This window comes from Salmo salar, chromosome 13 (assembly GCF_965601325.2).
Source record: "Salmo salar chromosome 13, fSalSal1, whole genome shotgun sequence".
In the NCBI taxonomy this organism is placed as follows: domain Eukaryota; kingdom Metazoa; phylum Chordata; class Actinopteri; order Salmoniformes; family Salmonidae; genus Salmo; species Salmo salar.
This window is the reverse complement of record NC_138303.1, coordinates 95,149,898-95,157,689: the sequence shown is the minus strand read 5'-3', so window position 1 is coordinate 95,157,689 and position 7,792 is coordinate 95,149,898.

Below are 7,792 nucleotides of genomic sequence, written 5' to 3'. Positions count from 1 at the left end.
TTTTTGGTGTTATTTCTTGTTTGTTTCACAAGAAAAAATATTTAGCATCTTCAAAGTGGTAAGCGTGTTGTGTAAATCAAATGATACAAACCCCCCAAAACTATATTTTAATTCCATGTTGTAAGGCAACAAAATAGGAAAAATGCCAAGGGGGGTGAATACTTTCGCAAGCCACTGTTTCACCCTGCATCTCACTGCTGGCTTGCTTCTGAAGCTACGCAGGGTTGGTTCTGGTCAGTCCCTGGATGGGAGACCAGATGCTTCTGGAAGTGGTGTTGGAGGGCCAGTAGGCACTCTTTCCTCTGGTCTAAAAAAATATCCCAATGCCCCAGGGCAGTGATTGGAGACCTTGCCCTGTGTAGGGTGCTGTCTTTCTGATGGGACATTCATCGGGTGTCCTGACTCTCTGTGGTCACTAAAAGATCCCATGGCACTTATTGTAAGAGTAGGTGTGTTAACCCTGGTGTACTAGCTAAGTTCCCAATCTGGCCCTCATACCATCATGGTCACCTAATCATCCCCAGCATCCAATTGGCTCATTCATCCCCCCTCCTCTCCCATGTAAATGAGAATATGTTCCCAGTCAATGAGAATATGTTCCCACTCTCCCAATATGTTCCCAGTCAACTTACTTGGTAAAATAAAGATTAAAAATAAAATACAAATTCTAGTGCCCAATGCTGGTGAGGCATCACCCAAGTGGTTGCTACACAGAGTGGAAGAGAAGTTCAGTGGCTATAAAAGTCAGGCTGGTTCCCAGACTTGCCCTCTACAAGATCACTATCATCTACCAGCTCCATTTGCTCAAGCCATGAACTGACCGTCTCCATCTTCGGAGGATGCAGCTTTCAAAGACTTGGCCTCTATTGGTTGACCTACCATGATATATTGCTTGTTTGTTTTTTTGCTCTTGAAGAGCTTTGAGATTCTATGAAAAGCGATATAGAAATGTAAAATTATTATTATTATTATTATTATTATGTGTTCAACATGTTCCATTACCATGGATACTTGCTGACAACACTTGAAAACATTTATAAAACTAAAACAAATCAGAATTAGATTGTTTGACCAAAATGATGTTTCACCATGGATTATTGCTAGGCAACACGGCAACTTAAAATATTCAGAAACATATTGGCCCTTCACCAAGCCCCATCCACCTTGGTTACTTTTGCAACCTCTGTCAACATTTCCCTTGGAAACCCAATTCCTCATTCAAACCACTGGAGAAAACCCCTCACAATGATTTCAAACTGTGTTTTTAATACACTATGAAACCCCTTGCTGATCAGGAGCCTCTCGTGTATGCTGTGGTGGACTTTCAAGGGGTGGAAAGGGTCCTGAAATATCCAACTCAAGTAGAAGTATTGTTACTTTTATGACATTTTACTCAAGTAGAAGTAAAAATACTGGGTTAAAAAACTATTCAAGTAAAAGTAAAAAGTAGCTCAATTAAAAAGTACTGAGTAAAAGTAATTGGGTTACTTTTAAAATAAAACCAATAACCTTGATAATTATTGAATTTCCTTAAGGTTACCTGAATGTTGTCACACATGATCTTTTCCATGCATTAAATGGAAAAAGAATAATGAATGTACAGTATAAATTAAGTTTATTTATTTTATGAGTTGCAACAAGGCATATCTGTATGTAAAAAAACAAAGGATTTGTCAAAAATATACTAATCTCTTGTGGACAGATCTACGCAAACATAACTGGTGCCATATAATCTGTCTGGAAGAAATACTAAATAGATCTAAATAGATAAATAAATAAATAGATATCTATCTAAATAGATAAATAAATATAAATATATTATCCTGAATTATAATCATGTAACATGATTATAATAACTGAATAAATAAAAAACATGCTCAGTCTGTGTCAAAGCAAAAGATGGAGGAGGAGAGACGGACGTAGATGTGTGTAGGAGTGGCTATTTTTATGTGCTAGAACTTAGAGAAACTTCTAAAGAGAAAACAACTTGATAACTTTGTTTCTCTTGTTGTTAACTGTGAACCCATCCACTAAGTGAGCTAACTCCCCTCCCAGCCACTCACGGGCCCATCAGTTGTAATCAGAGCAAAATGAAGGTTTGATTTTGAGTGTTGACCCCTAGTGTCAGAGCACAGGTCATTAGTTTGATGAAGTTCTATAGAGGAAGCAGCATCCTGTGGGACCCTGGCTTTAATTACTCTAATATTACATTAGAGAGAAGCACTCGGCTCTCCCTCTCCTTGCTCTTGGCACAATCAAGATAGGCCTTTGAAGTGTTTTACTAGGAGTGCAGGCTTTGTTAAAAGACAGGGATACAAAGACACCCTCTGAATTGCTAAATAAAACCTTTGGAATAAGGGGACTGTTGAGAGGAGATAGTATGTATTTTTATTAATGTAAAAAGAAAATGGTCAAATCTTTATTATTACTTATGGCTAGGATGCGGCGATTGAGCTCGGGCCGATTCCGGTGTGAGTTATCTGGCCCAAATGTATTACTTGGGGCTCGGGCCGATTCCGGTGAGAGTTATCTGGCCCAAATGTATTACTTGAGGCTCTGGCCGATTCCGGTGTGAGTTACCTGGCCCAAATGTATTACTTGGGGCTCGGGGCTACTCTCTGGCAGATGATTACACAGGCTGCTTTATATAATTAACATTTCATTATTTATTTTTCCATATTTTCTTATTTTTTCTTTGATCAAAAAAATACAATTTACACTTCAATTAAATTCTTTAAGAGTACTGTTTAAGTAGTATTAGCATTTTGATACTTTGTGCAAGGCAATTGATAAGCATTAAAAACATCCACTGCATCGCAGTGCAAACTGCATTGCTTCAAATGCTGGTTCGATACCCACCCTGTACTGACTCCTGTGGCGGGCCAGGCGCATGCACGCTGACATGGTAACCAGATGTATGGTGTTTCCTCCAACACCATTTTTTTCTGGTGGATGGGTATAATTTGTATGCATAAAATGTATAATAGTAATATTTAAAATGACTAAATTGGGTAATTTTATAAACATTTATTTAAATTTGCATCGGGCCGCTTCTGGGGGGATTCTGGTAAGACGATGGCAGTCAGCTGAATTCCGGTAGACGGAAACGGCCCGATGTGCTTGGGCCGATTCTGGCCAGTCATCCATTTTGATTCCGGGCCGAGTCCGACACCCGAGTTCCCGCCCCCCAGAAGAGGGCCGCTTCTGGGCCGATTCCTCATTGCTAGCTGGTCTACATATATATTCTTTTTATATAATTGAGTGTGAACATACCACGGAAAAGGACTAATACTTGTTTTGATGATCCCGACTCCTGTGAGAACATCAGCATCCATGTTTTTCTTGACAGCAGAGAGCAGATCATGACGGCATGGTAGCCTACTATTTTGGTGCATTCGTTTTAGCCTGCTGAGGATGCAGGGTAATCGCCGGTTGCATTTTCATCTCGTTAAACTCGATGGTGAGGTCAAAAAATAATATTCCAAGCAAACGGACGAGTCAGAACGAACGCACTGTCTTTTCATCTTCAATCTGAGCCAGAGACCGCCTCTGCAGGAGACAGTCACCAGTGGGACATTCACTGCACTTCACGCCAAGGGACTGGTCCATGGGTAAAGACATTTGTCACCATCCATTGAATTTGAGTTTTTGGACATTTAGCTACTGGTTTTCATCCAAGAGTTATCAGGTATTACAATATAAAGACATGTAAAGGAGATGAAAATGGAATGTATTTCTTTTTATCAGCTAATTCCCTTCATAAAATGTATTGTGAAAGTATAGCAAAACATTTAGATCAAATGGATTGAATCGTAGAGTATGGTTCTTAGGGAGTAGACTTACTTCTGAGACTTTTACCGTGAGGCAGTGACCTACCTCTCTTCTCTCCGGGAAACACTCATTACAGCTCGTAGGGATGTGTGTGCTTGATCTGGGGCCTGTAAACAGCATCTTCTGGGCTGCCTGGCAGGGGGTAGAAAGAGGACAGATAGAGGTGGTAGTCTGGCCTGTCTCGTGTATCAGAGGTGTTGACAGGTCTCACCAGAGGAAGGAGATCACGCATCACTCTATCAGTCACTTTGTAAAGAGAGGGAGTTTCCTCCCACTCTAACCAGGGGAGGATGGGATTGGCTAACACTATTAAGTCTGTCACTCCAAAGTTGCTAAGGAAGGAAGATCAACTTCTTACCTCCTTTCCTTTTTGCGTTAAGTAATCTTCTGTCTTATGTAACCATACCAAACGTAACATATCATACTCATTTGAGTGTCTATTAGACCACGCTGGTTGTTAAGCCCTTCCTTTGAGAAGAAGGCAGCCACCCTTAGCACTGATTGATAGTAAGACGTTCTGAACTCTCATGGGAAGGCAACTGTGTTTTATGAAACTCATATATCAAAGATAACAGATTGTAAAACCAGCTTGGCTCAGCTTTCTTTTTAGCTTATGAATACAATTAATAAGCAACAACAAATGGTGAATAAATGATCAGTTGGACACCCTTGAGAATGGTTATAACCTGATTGAAATAATTTCCCAAGCTCTCTTAATACCACAACTCACTAAGGGGAGAGGATGAGTGCACACACACACACACACACACACACACACACACACACACACACACACACACACACACACACACACACACACACACACACACACACACACACACACACACACACACACACACACACACACACACACACAGCGATGGGTACGGCAGTGCAAGAGATGGCAGACCGGGGCTGTTGATCAGGATGCCGCAGATGGGAGTAATACATCCGTTTAGCGTTAATCAATGTCGCTCAGAGGTTCATTGAGCAGCGCACTCACCAGAGCCCACTTCCTACCTTTGTCTCTCCAAGCCTTTTAATATAATTGGACATTAAACTCCTGTCATTATTCCTCCTGCTCCTAGACTTATTTATGCCTTTCTAGCTTGCTTGTCTTTACCTTTTCATTACACCCTGCCATTCTACATCAGCAAACTCATTAAGGGGTATGAATCAAAGGAGAAGGCTGATGTGTGGCTGAAAAGTGTGATTTAATAAATATGCGTTAGGGGCGGCCATGGTACAAGACACATCATTCATGTTGTTTACTGGCATTTATGTGGCGCTAGGTGAGGGCACTCTGACGATAAAGACAAAGAGGCAGAACACAAAGGCAAACAACAGTGCTGCATTCTAATCTAATGCACACTCCTACCTACTGTAAGTGACTGGATCATCATCATACCAATGGAAGGCAGCCAGCCTCATCCTAAAAACGCCACTGTTGCTGTAATTCACACCCTGCGCCAACACATGTCAGTGTATCTGCTGCTTCTTACTACTCTACAAATAGATCCTTGATTTACATGCCCACGGTTAGTGTTACTTGTGTTTTTCTGGAATTTTCCAACACATTTCACAACACATACTGTATCTATGTAGTTTTCAGGGATATTGTTATTATTCCTCCATGATTGACAAACAGTGCATTTGAAAGTATTCAGACTCCTTGACTTTTTCCACATTTTCGCACTTTACAACCTTATTCTAAAATGGATTAAATTGTTTTTTCCCCTCATCAATCTACACACAATACCCCATAATGACAAAGCAAAACCAGTTATACATTTATGCAAATGCAAATGCATAAAAAAACTGAAATATCACATTTACATAAGTATTCAGACCCTTTACTCTGTACTTTGTTGATGCACCTTTGGCAGCAATTACAGCCTCGAGTCTTCTTGGGTATGATGCTTCATACTTGGCACACCCCGTATTTGGGGAGTTTCTCCCATTCTTCTCAGCAGATCCTTTCAAGCTATGTCAGGTTGGATGGGGAGCGTCGCTGCACAGCTATTTTTAGGTCTCTCCAGAGATGTTCGATCGGGTTCAAGTCCGGGCTCTGGCTGGGTCACTCAAGGACATTCAGAGACTTGTCCCGAAGCCAGTCGTGCGTTGTCTTTGCTGTGTGCTTAGGGTCGTTGTCCTGTTGGAAGGTGAATCTTCGCCCCAGTTTGAGGTCCTGAGCACTCTGGAGCAGGTTTTCATCAAGGATCTCTCTGTACTTTGCTCCATTCATCTTTCCCTCGATCCTGACTAGTCTCCCAGTCCCTGCAGTTGAAAAACATCCCCACAGCATGATGCTGCCACCACCATGCTTCACCATAGGGATGGTGCCAGGTTTCCTCCAGACGTGACGCTTGGCATTCAGACCAAAGAGTTCAAACTTGGTTTTATCAGACCAGAGAATCTTGTTTCTCATGGTCTGAGAGTCCTTTAGGTGCCTTTTGGCAAACTCCAAGCGGGCTGTCATGTGTCTTCCGTCTGGCAACTCTACCATAAAGGCCTGATTGGTGGAGTGCCGCAGAGATGGTTGTCCCTCTAGAAGGTTCTCCCATCTCCACAGAGGAACTCTGTCAGAGTGGCCATCGGGTTCTTGGTCACCTCCCTGACCAAGACCCTTCTCCCCCGATTGCTCAGTTTGGCCAGGATGCACCTGAGCTCAATTTCGAGTCTCATAGCAAAGGGTCTGAATACTTATGTAAATAAGGTATTTTTAATAAATTAGCAAACATTTCTTAAAACCTGTTTTCGCTTTGTCATTATGAGGTATTGTGTGTAGATTGAGGATTTTTTATTTTTGGTCCATTTCAGAATAAGGCTGTAACGTAACAAAATGTGGAAAAAGGGAAGGGGTCTGAATACTTTCTGAATGCACTGTATGTTTTTTTAAATTAAGCTCCTCTATCCTGCACCTTCTTAACACAATGTTTGCCAATCAATGATGGAGTTCTCCAGCAGGGGAGAGAATGAAGGAGAGGTGAGAGTCTGATCCTAGGAGACTCCCCAGTCATCAACTGTATGCATGGCCAGGCGTAGAGCCCTTCTTCATGGGTGTTTAAGCAAGCACTTTAAATGGAAATGTACTTGACACTTTAGGAGATGTAATCATCACAGATTAGAATGCAGCTGACTTCCCCCAGAATATGCAGTGGACTTCTCTCTCTTTCTCACTCCATCCCTCTTTAATTTTCTTCATCATTTTACATCTTTGAGAAATGTTATTTGTCTGCTCTTTATAACGGAACAATTGGAAAATGTGTGGGTAGTCTCTTTGACAAGCACAGAGCCTGCTGTAGGAGGGGATGTGATAATGTGTTGACAAATCTCAGACAGTAGCTAATTAGCTGGCTCTAAGAAGTGACAGATGTGGGATGCTCTTCTTCATGCGTTTATAGACAGACAGCAGATCAGATCTGAAGGGATAAGTTTGACAGTGAAGTAAATGGAGGAAAAAAACTCCACTGAAAAGAAAGGGAGATTCTTGACAGGATGCAATTAGCGTTTCGATAAAAAATAAAAAATAATCATCAAATCATAATTGTCGTGGATGTAATACCTTTCGATTTTTCGTAATACGTTTCGAATTTGCTTGATGGCTTGTTCTTCTCTTTGTCTCTTCTTCTCCTCCTATCTCTCTGCCTGGTTGCCTGTACAGTACAGTGCCTCATCTCCAGGCCTTCCTTCTTGAGGGACTTGCCCTCCCATTACCACAATTACAGCCTGTGCACATTTCATTATCCTAATATGTCCATGGCTTGGCTGCTGCATCATGTGTGAACACATCACCCAGCTGGAACCCACTCTCTCTGCTCCCCACTACACTGCTACTACCACCCCCACGGCCAGCCTGCAGGGACAGACATACAGCTCCACACAACAGGTGGAGAGACAGAGAAAGGAGGAGGAGAGAAAGGAGAAAATATTAATGATGGGATAGCAGGAGATGGAGAGA